General features: G+C 41.7%; 1 long non-coding RNA gene across 1 annotated transcript; it reads right to left on the bottom strand.

Moving 5' to 3' along the window:
* Nucleotides 1-4729: 4729 nt before the first annotated feature.
* On the bottom strand, nt 4730-6808 carry LOC121858455. The gene is made up of 3 exons (XR_006087441.1): nt 6607-6808; nt 5807-6132; nt 4730-5046 (listed from the first exon to the last, which is right to left on the bottom strand). It is a non-coding gene; the product is annotated as an uncharacterized LOC121858455 (long non-coding RNA).
* Between the last annotated feature and the right edge of the window lie 5692 nt (nt 6809-12500).

The raw sequence follows: 12500 nt of genomic DNA on the forward strand, positions 1-12500 counted from the left end.
AGTGTGGTGTAGTGCAGTGTGGTGTAGTGTGGACACATAAATAAAGTAATTAAAACACTCGCCATCAATGTTAGTGTCAGGTGTCATACGAGGTCATTTGATAGTGTCAGGTGTCAAGTAGGTAAATTTTCTCAGTAAGTTAAACATCTATTGAGCTAACTGGCGCAGTTAATGCAATTATACACTAGTGTACTGTACGTTAACCCCACAAGGCCGTCTGTCTGCCAACCACCAGGAGATTCTGTCAATTTGTCTGTGTCTGTCAGCCACACGGAGGCTGTCCGTTTGTCTCTCAGACATAAGAACATAAGGTTAGGTTACGTTAGGTTGGGTTAGGTTAGGTTAGGTTACGTTATGTTACGTTAAAGGAAACTGCAGTATGTGTACCTAATTCCTTTCTAAATCTATTTTTTTAATCTAAAACCATTGCTCCGTGTTGGCTCTTGATCTAATAGTTTAAGTGTCTTACTAAACGATCTTTATTTAACTCCAACTTCCACTTATAAACGTCGACAATATCGCCCCTCACTTTACGTCTCTCAAGACATTCAGTTTTCTTAATCTTTTTCTATACTCAAAGTTCCCAGTGTCCACTATACTGTACAGTGCGGTGAACCACATAACCGAGGCTTAACTTACTGATGCAAACTTGAACTCAATACTCAAGGTTGCTTCAGCCAGCCAGTCATTTGCACCAAACACTGATCCACTCGTCCAGACTAGGAAGTACAAGGTGTCGGCAGTACTGTACCAGGCAATAAAGTAGATATCATACGAGCAGACTTATAAATTCTAAATATATTTCAGTGTAGCTAAAATACAAGTTAGCTGTAGACTTGACATATTGTTTTATTTATTTTGCTTATATAAATCAAATTAAATTATATATATATTGGCCCGCTTAATGTACTGTACTGTACTTATTTCATTTATACACCTTAATTCATCTATGCTATGACCTGACAACAAAAAAATCAGTTAATGCTCGGTGCAATTTCGAGGTCCTGATAGATGGTTCTTCTCAGAGCAAATAGAAAAATAAAACTACAGACCTTCGACACGCCAAGACCTATACTGGTCAGGCACGTGTTGCTAAACTTGCTGTTGCTATGTGGACGACTTGAGAGAGAATCGACGCCGCCGACTCCCAGGCACCTCACAGTGTTAACGTTCAGGGGGATGAGAGGCACCTCCGCCCTGCCCCAGATGATCGTGTAAACAAACTGGAACAACTGGACCTTTAAGAGTTTTTCGCGCGCTTTTTTTCACTGAATAATATTACTGTAATATGCATTTGGTTGAGTTTAGTCAGTACAACTTCTTGATATAAAGCATTAGATACACTGATTAATAATACGGTATTTATATGGTTAGTTAATACGATGAAGAATTACTCGGGATTTTGTTTTATTTATTGTATTGAAGAAAACAGCTTGCCTCACAGGGTCTGGCATTATCCTCATTCATTTTGATGAGTGGTTAATGCGGCAACTCTCTACATATCTCGGTTTTTGTTGTGAGTTAATGAGTGTTTGTGAGGCTCCGTGGGGGGGAATTTTGAAGAAACTCTCTGGTTAAGTCTTCCAACTGGCGATTGTCGTAGATACAGAAATATACAGACACTATACCGACGAGAAGGAAAGAGAGATACATAGACGGAATGAGATAAAGAGAGAACTCCAATAAGACGAACAGACACAGACGAGTTGATGGACATACTAGTTTCACTTAATATAATACTGATTACAATGAATGAGATCACCCGATGATTAGCTCCCAACCTAATTCATCTGATGATTAACTTAACCTAACCTACAAGCGCAACATTATAGTTCATTAATACAAATATACAATTTATTTATACAATTTTACAATGAATGAATACAATGGTAAAACAGCTCTAATATTACAGTGGGTAAATACACCATTACAAATACTGAAGGCTGTATTCGTATCACGTAATACAATGCAACAGTAGATGAATACAATTGTACAGTAAATTTATGCAATACTACAGGAAGTACTGTATTTGCAACATCCAATAATATGATGTAACAGATAAAAAATACAGTAACTGAAAGAATACTACAGAAATAATACAATGAATTATTCAATCATAATTAGTGAGTATAATGAAATTAGTGAAGACAAATACAATAAAGGAATACAACAATAGTAGTACTAGTAGTAATTGTAGTTGTAGTCGTTGTATCAGTAGTAACATTGGTAGTAATTTTAGTACAGTAATAGTAGTCACGACGTCACGGTGGAACCAACTCTCCTTCCATTGGACGGTGAGAACCTCCGTCACAGGACTTCAAACACAACCAATGAAGCCCGTGTGGACGTCAGTGCTCGAGGATTCTGGACGCGGGGACAGCGAGCCTTCTTTGGCGTCAGACGGATATACGACCCCATGGCCGCATGTCACTGTAGCCTGTCTCTCGATGTTGCACACAGGAGGAACGAGAACGACAAGATAAGGGCATATGGGGAGAGAATTCAGAACGTGAATCAAGGCATCATCACTCCTCTGGTGTTCATAACCTCTGGCGGGATGGGACCAAGTGCAAGATGTTCCTACGCAAGGTTGGCCGAGGTGTATATGAACAGAAGCAGCAGCCCAGAAGTTATGTTACAGCCTGGATGAGATGTCGACTGTCCTTCTCTCTGCTTAGGTCTGCTTTGCTCTGCCTCAGGGGAACGAGATCATCGGCCCCAAAGCCAACAACGGTCGCAGATATTGACTATGAGGCAACAGTTACTGAATGCCGCATAGATCTGCGGTTCAACTAACTCAACACAGCTAGGATAGCTACTTACTGTATGCATTAGGATATTTAATATTTAGGTAATAAAATGGTGGCGAAGGTGTGGCTATTGGGGGAGGCTGGAGGCCACGTTGTAGTAGTAGTAGTAGTAGTAGTAGTAGTAGTAGTAGTAGTAGTAGTAACTGTGTCATAGTATTATAATCTTAACTATAACCAACAACCCCTGATCTACATTCATGACCCAGGAAAAAGCTTAAAATAACCCTACCCACTGCCCAGCTTGAGTCACACTAACCCACCCGGCCCGGTACCCACTCTCGAGGGACGCCATAAATACTGTACACATCTCCCGAGCAATAGCGTAAGATGGCAAGTGACGTCACAAGGCCGGGGAGCTGCCATCACCATCAAGAGGTTAATAAATAGACGCACGTGATTCAATACACCAGTCTAATGGATGGAGGGAAGGGGGGGTTCTTACGTCATTGGATTTTACCTCTTAGCACCCTTTCCTTAAGCCCCTTTAATCTTAAGCTCCTCTATATGTTTTATTAGAAGTTCTTTAAAAATTATTCATACTACCAAAAAAAGGATGATAAGAAAGTAATAATATACAACCTTGATATAGCCACTCGGTCCGTGTCGCAGAAATGTTGGGAGGTTAAAATGGCGGGCGTGAGGAAGGTCGTTGATCTGGTTCTTGATTGTGTGGTTAGGTTAGATTTTAGATACTTCTGCAGGTTCTTATTTGTATTCTTGGCACCATAGTAATACATACAGAACACTAACGATAATGAAGTTCTCAGAGGGATACGCTCCAAGTATGGTCAACAGGTCACAAAAGGTCACAAGAGGTCACATCATAAACCTCTAGCTAACCTCGTTCACACAGGCCACCAAACAGACTTCATCTCAGACGTTAGACAGAGAACACCCGTCTATATATTTTGTTGTTAAATGATTAGGTTAGGTTAAGTGATAGTTAGTAGGTCAAGGCTCCTGTGGAAGGGGGAGGAGGAGGAGGAAGAGGGGGAGGGGATAGAGGGAAGGGTAGGGGATAGAGGGAAGGGAGAGGAGGGAGGGATAGAGGAAGGAGGGAGGGAGGGGGGGGGAAGGGGGATCAGTTCACACATGCGGTCCTCACGTGTCCACCTCCCTCGGCGTCTCCTTCAGTCTCTCACTACACTAGGTCAGACACCCCCCCCATGGTAATAGTGATGGTGACTAGAACTACTAAGACTATTACTGCTACTACTAGAACTACTGCTACTACTAATGCCTGGACAAGATGTCGACTGTCCTTCTCTCTGCTTGGGTCTGCTTTGCTCTGCCTCAGGGGAACGAGATCACGTGCCCCAAAGCCAACAACAGTCGCAGATATTGACTATGAGGCAACAGTCACTGAACACCACATAGATCTGCGGCTCAACTAACTCAACACATCTAGGATGGCTACTTATGTATTAGGATATTTAATATTAAGGTAATAAAATTGTGGCGAAGGTGTGGCTATTGGGGGAGGCTGGAGGCCATGTTAAAAAACAGTAGTAGTAGTTCTAGTAGTAGTAGTAGTTAAGGAAGTAACAGTAAGATTAATAACAATTCAGTATCACAGTTGTTAGGGAAGATAAAAGGTTATAGTCACAACCGTCATTATAATCATAAGTTTAATATCATAACATTATCACAACACCTTAAGTAATATAACATCAGAGACAAAAGTTGATTAAAAACTATAAACTGTTGGTAACATTTGTGGGATTATGAGGGAGAGGTGAGAGGGATGAGGGAGAGGTGAGAGGGATGAGGGAGAGGTGAGAGGGAGAGGTGAGAGGGATAGGGGAGAGATGAGAGGGATGAGGGAGAGGTGAGAGGGATGAGGGAGAGGTGAGGGATGAGGGAGAGGTGAGAGGGATGAGGGAGAGGTGAGAGGGATAGGGGAGAGATGAGAGGGATGAGGGAGAGGTGAGAGGGATGAGGGAGAGGTGAGAGGGATAGGGGAGAGAGTGATGAGAGAGAGGAAGGAGGGGTGGAAGTATGTTATCACATTGTCATCAAGTTGGCATTGTGTTGGCACCATGTAAGGAGTCTAAAGTCATCCTCCTTCTTCCTCCTCCTCCTCTTCCTGCTACGTGTTCTTGCACTAAGAGAAGGTGAGGCCACACCGATCACATCGTTTCTCCATTAACAGAACACACAAGGCTATACCCAGCGGGAAGAACACTATGCTAAATATGAGCCCAGCCGTGGTGAACACATAATTTAGGGAGCCTATCTGAAAGAGAGAGAGAGAGATTTTTAATAATAATAATAATAATAATAATAATAATAATAATAATAATAATAATAATAATAATAATAATAATAATAATAATAATAATAATAATAATAATAATAATAATAACAATAATAATAATAATAATAATAATAATAATAATAATAATAATAACAACAAACTAATAATATATAATAATAATAATAATAATAACTAACAACAATAATAATAATAATAATAATAAACTAATAAATAACTTCATCATATATTAACATAACAATAATAATAACTAACTAATAATGAAAGAAATAATAATAACAATAATAATAATAATAATATAATAATAATAATAATAATAATAATAATAATAATAATAATAATAATAATAATAATAATAATAATAATAATAATAATAATAATAATAAAGAACTATATATACAAAAATTGAAAAAAAGATCAACAATGAGAAACAATATATGTATGTTGTGTTGTCAATAGTAAGAGAAACAATTGAGACCCTGCAACTGTGTGTAAATGAGGCAGAAAGTCAGATCATCAACCTGGGACTTGGTCACATATGGCAGCAGGGTCCACTATTAGACAATACAATTAGATAGATAGAATAAAGAAGAAGAACGAGGAAGGTAATAACAAGAGATCACATTGATAATCATATAAATATTCAATATGTCTTTTATTCCAGAGATGTTAAAGGAAAGATTTACTGTATAACTCACATCAACACATGAAGGCATCTTACCCTGCAGGCCGGGCAGCTGACGGTCCCATCTACCACAAAAGGGGAGGCTACAACAGGAGCCTGCATCACTGGAGTCTGCACCAGAGAAGCCTGCATCACTGGAACCTGCTTCACAGGAGCCTGCATCACTGGAGTCTGCACCAGAGAAGCCTGCATCACTGGAACCTGCTTCACGGAGCCTGCATCACTGGAGTCTGCACCAGAGAAGCCTGCATCACTGGAACCTGCTTCACAGGAGCCTGCATCACTGGAGTCTGCACCAGAGAAGCCTGCATCACTGGAACCTGCTTCACAGGAGCGGCCATTGGTGCTGCATATATCTTCTCCTGTGGTTGATGGAACACAGGATGAGTTTACGGAACACGGTGGTGGAGGAGAACCTAACCCAACCTGTCCATGTCTCGACACGGCTCATTGTTTATCTACTTCCCTTTTATAGGAAGTTAGTGACGTAATACACTTAATTATGTTACAGTATCATTCCACATGGGTAATTGAGACGCTAAACTTGTAATCACTCACTAATGACTGTACAGATTATAATTCTGCCCTTCACTAAATACACTAATGATGGTTTTGATTCTTATTACAAAATGCACAGATGTTTGTTAGGAAAAATTAATAATATGAAGAAACAAATGTAGAAAAGATGCCGTTCTTACATACATACATACATACATACATACATACATACATACATACATACATACACACATACATACATACATACATACATACACTTCACCAGTAGCCTATACTCTATAACACAATATATTTAGAGGTATAACTTTAACACTTACTAGACAGGAGTAGAAGTTGACCTATAGACGCGCGAACAATAGACAACTCTTGCACTTAGATTATCAAAAGTCAATTCCCTTCCTCTATGGTTCCTGTAATCCTTCTGTGCTCCCCCATTACACAGGCTGTAAAGGGGTGCCCATTAAACTAGCCCCCTGTACAGCGTGGAGGTGGTATGAATTCTGACTGTCTATTGCAGTGGGTAATCTTATCTTACACAGATGTTATCACTGAAGCTCTGAAGCCGGTATGATAAAACAGGAAGGTTGAGTTATTGCTGTTATCGGAGGGGAGAAACTGGGATAAAGGTGTGATAAAGAGAGAGAGAGAGAGAGAGAGAGAGAGGGAGAGAGAATCTTATAAACCTATATTTATCTAATTAATAATGTAATCAACCTTTGTATGTATAATTGAGTCACTTACAACTCTAATAATAATGATGATAATGATAATAATGAAACAACAAAGACCTGGTGATGAAAATTGAAAATAATCACACACTAAAGATCTTCCATTGTTTACCTATACGTAACAATAGACCAAACACGGCCTAAACTTTACACAACCAACCAACATTACAAAGGTGCTGTAAAGCCGAGCTCTCCACGTGGAAAGATGAATAGATATATATTAACTAAAACAGAAGCGGTATAGGATTACATGTACAGATAACGCCTTTACGGTTTTATGCGCGGGAACTCAGAGTTGAAGGTCAAGCGAGAGTTTATAATTTTAGATAGAGAAATGAAGATGTGGATAATTTGATAAAAGGAGAGATACAGAGGTGTGAAAAGAAAAAAGAGATAGAGACTTGTTGAGAGTGAATATTAAGGCCAAGGTTAGTGACTGCTGCTGCCTCTCTTCAGTCAACAGATCATAAGACGATGCGTCAAAAATGATATTTACATGTTAACATCTTCTCCCTCACACTTAGTAAACTCCTCATTCCTCGGAAACGACATGACTCGTTGTGCACAAGTCAGATTTTCTGCCGGAGAACAGCGGCCAGAAGGGATTTCGAATCGAGTCAGAGTTTGGTTGGGAAATCGACGGAATTTCTGGTTATTTCCTTATATAATACTTCTTGTTGAATTACAGCGGTAAAATGACAACCATTCCTGCCATACCAGCCACACCAAAGCCTACCACCCTCGTCCCCACATCTCGAGGTAACGTGTTCACTGGTATGACCACAAAACTATCTATGTAAGGCCTCTGTTGTAGCAGCCATGAGGACTAGTCAACGCATCCCTACCGCATACGCTACCACCACGCCACGCTTCTCCCACCACGCCCACGTTACTCTCACCGCCACGTTACCCTCACCATGCCCGCTTCCCCCACCACGCCATTGCTCCCCCACCAAGCTACCTCACCACACGCGCTCCCCCTCGCCCACGAGAACAGGTCGGTGCACCTACCACGCCACAGGAACTATACCCATGTGCTAAGACAGCCCCTGTCGGTGTGTTGACCTATACTGACCACCTGGTGCCCCACTTTTTTTACCTAACTAACAACAGCCGGTGACCTTCCTTGCCATGACACTACCAATTTCTCCTCCCTCCTCTTCCCCCCCTCCTCCCTCCTCCCCCCTCCCATCTCCACCTACCCCTCACCCTCAATCCACTCTCCCTCTCTTCTCCATCCCCCCTTCTTCCTATTCCCCACCTACCCTTTCTCCTCCTTCCCTATCCCCGTTCCTCCCTTCTCTTCATCAAATCATCCCCCTCCCCCTTCCCCTCCTTCCTCCTCCCCTCCCTCTCTTCCCCTCCTTCTCTCCACCCCCCCTCCTTAAAAGCAAAAGCTTACGGGTGGAGTGACAGCGTCTTTTCTCTGGCGCCAGTGGCGGGGAGCAGCAGGGGGGGGAGCAGGAGGAGAGAAGAAAGAAAGAGGTGGGGAGAATGACCATGAGGAGGAGGAGGAGGAGGAGAAGGAAGAGGAGGGAAGAAGAGGAGGAGAGAAGGTGTCTGGGCGAGTGTCTTAGGTTTGTGGTCATGGAGTGTCTTAGTTCTGTGGTCATGGGCAGGTGTCTTAGATCTGTGGTCATGGGCAGGTGTCTTAGTTCAGTGGTCATGGGCAGGTGTCTTAGTTCTGTGGTGTGGGCGGGTGTCTTGGGTCTGTGGTCATGGGCGGTCAGCTCTTGGAGTCTTAATGGTCATGGGCTTTGAGTGTCTTAGTTCTGTGGTCATGGGCAGGTGTCTTCAATTCTGTGGTCATGGGCAGGTGTCTTAGATCTGTGGTCATGGGCAGGTGTCTGGATTCTGTGGTCATGGAGCAGGTGTCTTTAGTTCTGTGGTCATGGGCAGATGTCTTGAGTCTGTGGTCATGGGCAGATGTCTTAGGTCTGTGGTCATGGGCAGGTGTCTTAGTTCTGTGGTCATGGGCGATGTGTCTTAGATCTGTGGTCATGGGCAGGTGTCTTGGATTCTGTGGTCAGCGGGCAGGTGTCCTAAGTTCTGTGGTCATGGGCAGATGTCTTGAATTCTGTGGTGTGGGCAGGTGTATTAGGTCTGTGGTCGCCTGGGCAAGCTGTCCATGTGTGTGTGTGTGTGTCGTCTCTAAAAGCTTGTGGTACTGTTGCAGATCTGATAGCCCATCTGTTTACCATTGTGTGTCTATCTGTCTATCTATCTATCTATCTATCTACATATCTCTGTCTATTCAGCCAGGTGGAGCTAATCTACAGGTGGTCAGGTCTTCGTTGTATACAGAAGAATTTACACCTCTTATCAGATCTCTCTCTCTCTCTCTCTCTCTCTCTCTCTCTTGACCTTCACGTGGACATAAACTTGGGTATGATTTAGTGTGCTTGTCATCCTCGTCTAGTTCACATCATAAACAACTGGTAGACCTAAGGGTTGTTATCTAGTGTAAAGACCTGACCTGTTTTTATGTGCCTGAGACCTGACCTAGCCAACTAACCTAACCTAACCTAGCAACGCTAGCCTGTCCTAGCCTAACTAACCTAGCCCTAACTTCTTCTTCAACCTAACCTAACCAACCTAACCTAACCTAACCTAACTTAACCTAACCTAACCTTTATCTTATTTCTGCCTAATGTGAGTCACCTAGCACTACCTGGTGGGGGGTTGGGTTAGATTAGGATAGGTGGAGTGGAATAGGCCAGAACTGGACAGGATGGGATTTAATTGGGTTAGCGACAAGACCAGGTTGAGTTAGAACTCAGGACCAGCGTTAAGTTAGGTTAGAACCAGAGTTAGCAGATAGAATGGGATTGGGATGGAGATGAGATGAGTTAGCGTTAAGTTAGGTTAGGTTAGGTTTGGTTAGGATAGGTTAGCGTTAAGTTAGGTTAGGTTAGGCTAGGTTAGGATAGGTTAGCGTTAAGTTAGGGTTTAATGATGTTCTTTGTGTATGAGAGTTTCGAGTTGCTATTATTGTTGTGTTAATTAAACGGAAACGTATCTACCTTACTTAGCCTTTCGTTGTTCCAATACACAAGTACCGTACATTCTAAAACTCACACGTGAATTACTTTTCAAATCGTCAAACTCATCAATAAATATTCATATAACATGTAAATAAAATGTAAAAGAAAATATGCATCACTGATATTAACCCCGTGTTTACAAGTTGCTTAACCAAAACAAAACATTGCAGTCACACACACACAGTCACACACATACACACACAGTCACACACACACACACACACACACACACAGAGTCACACACATACACACACACACACACACACACACACACAGTCACACACACACACACACACACACAAGGCCACATGCTTATAGTGTCAATAATAAATAGAATATTCATTTATAAACCTTCATAATTATCCCCCCCCCTTCCTATTACAACCCGGATTTACTATTACTCGTTATAGTAAACAAACTATTAAGGATCCTATTAATAACGTCATCAAGGTGTTCATTGTCTCCCTGTCACTATGAAAATGTTGTTTTATGTGAGTAAGCGGACGACACCTGCGGAACTTCCTCAGTCAGCGTGATAATTTTAGGTTAGGTTAGGTTAGGTTAGAGTCTTTGTTGGTTAGGTTAGGTTAGGTTAGGTTAGAGTCTTTGTTGGTTAGGTTAGGTTAGAGTCCTTGTTGGTTATAATCTAGTCTTTGGCGCCAACGTTACACTTAACAGAACGATGTACAGTTGTGGACAAAATTCCCTGGTCACTTGATAGTATTTGACATCTCCTTCCCGAGCCCTCACTCCTAAGCCGTGATACATGCTTGATGATGACGATGATGAAGTGACAAATGACTTTTCCGTGAGAGAGGAGAGGAATGAGAGAAGGAAAGAATAGAAACGGGAAGTAAAGTAATAAGGAGTAATAGCAGAAGGGCTGTCTACCTAGCTGAGTCGTGGGGGGGGGGGGGTGGCTAAACTAGCTAGGCGAGACATTCATTAGTGTAATGTGTCTTAATTTATGTTAGTTAAATGGTGGTGTTATTTGTTCATAAAGTGGGTCTTCTTCTGTGTTAGCATGGAGGCTCTTGGGCCACCAGCTGTGTGTTCTAGTAGTAACTGCTTTTAACTGGGAGAATATTGGGTCCTCCAACTCTTAAAGTTTGCTCCTTATTCTCTGGGCTTGGCTGTGTGTACGTGTGTTCAGTGGTTCGATATTGTATAATTCGTGAAGTTTTTGTATTTTGGTGGTGTATGGGAGGAGTTGCTTTGATAGCTTTGTTTTGTACTGATTGAAGTTTAAGTTGGCTGGTTCTGCTGATCGTGCTGAGTGGTATTGGTGGGTACTCAAGGTGGGGGCGGTACAAGTGCTTTGAATAGGTGTAGTTGAATGTTGGTGTCCATTTTGCCGAATCTTCGTAGTTTTGTGAGTTGTGATTGGGCAAGCGTTTTGTGTTGTGTTAGGTGTTTTGTTATGCCTGTTATTGTTTTTTTGAGTTCCAGTATTTTTACCTTCGTTGGAGTATTGGATGTGTTCGTTGTTGACTGTGATTGGTGCTGGGTTTGTTTTGACAGTGTGAATGATTTTTAGTTTCTGTGTATTAGATTGGATTTTCCACGTTTTTTTTATAATTGTTTATTTGCTCGATGGCGTGGGCTGTTTTTCGTGCCATCATCTGTTTGGCCTTGTCTGGATGAAGGATAATTTGGGTGATATCATCGGCTTAAGTTATGTATTCTCAGCAGGCAGGAGGTGGTATGTCCGTCGTGTATATCGTGTAGAGTGTTGGCGAGAGATACCTCCCCTGTGGTACTCCGCTGTATAACTTGATACTTGAGCCTCTGTTATCAAGGAAATTACAAAGAAAAGAAGTGAAGTTGTCGAATGCTTTTATGCTACGTCCCTTAATACTACGGTAAATTGATCTCTGTTGTGCATTGCGTTGGATATGTTTTCGTAAATTAGTGCTAAGGCTGTATGGGTTCCTCTGTGTTTTCTAAATCCGTGCTGCCCGGGGTTGTATTTCTCTTCAAGTTCCAGGTGTATTCTCAGTCGGTGGTTCATGATTTTTTTCCACGACTTTTCCGATGTTTCTAGAAGAGAGATTGGTCTGTAGTTTGATACTTGCGTGGGAGATTTACCTTGTTTTTGGTATTTAGTCTGATGCTTGATGTTTTGAGGCGAGAGATGCATTAAAAATATTCCTGAGTTGGAGTATCATGTTGCTTGGTAGATGCCGGAGTATAAATTTGTTTATTTTAATGATGCCCGGGGCCTTGTTCTTGAAATTGTTTGTTGTTCCCTGTATGTAGTCTGCTGTGATTGGTTTGATCGTCAAGAGTGTTTATGTCTATAGTGGGACTTAGTTACCAGATGTGGGTTGTGTGTGTGATATGATTGGTTACTTGTCGCTAGGTGTTCAAGTGGAGGCAACTGTAAATTATTTATATACAGTACCTACATTGTTCAGGTATATTATTGTAAACCTGCAT

The sequence above is a fragment of the Homarus americanus genome, unplaced genomic scaffold, assembly GCF_018991925.1.
Source record: "Homarus americanus isolate GMGI-L3 unplaced genomic scaffold, GMGI_Hamer_2.0 scaffold57980, whole genome shotgun sequence".
Taxonomy (NCBI): domain Eukaryota; kingdom Metazoa; phylum Arthropoda; class Malacostraca; order Decapoda; family Nephropidae; genus Homarus; species Homarus americanus.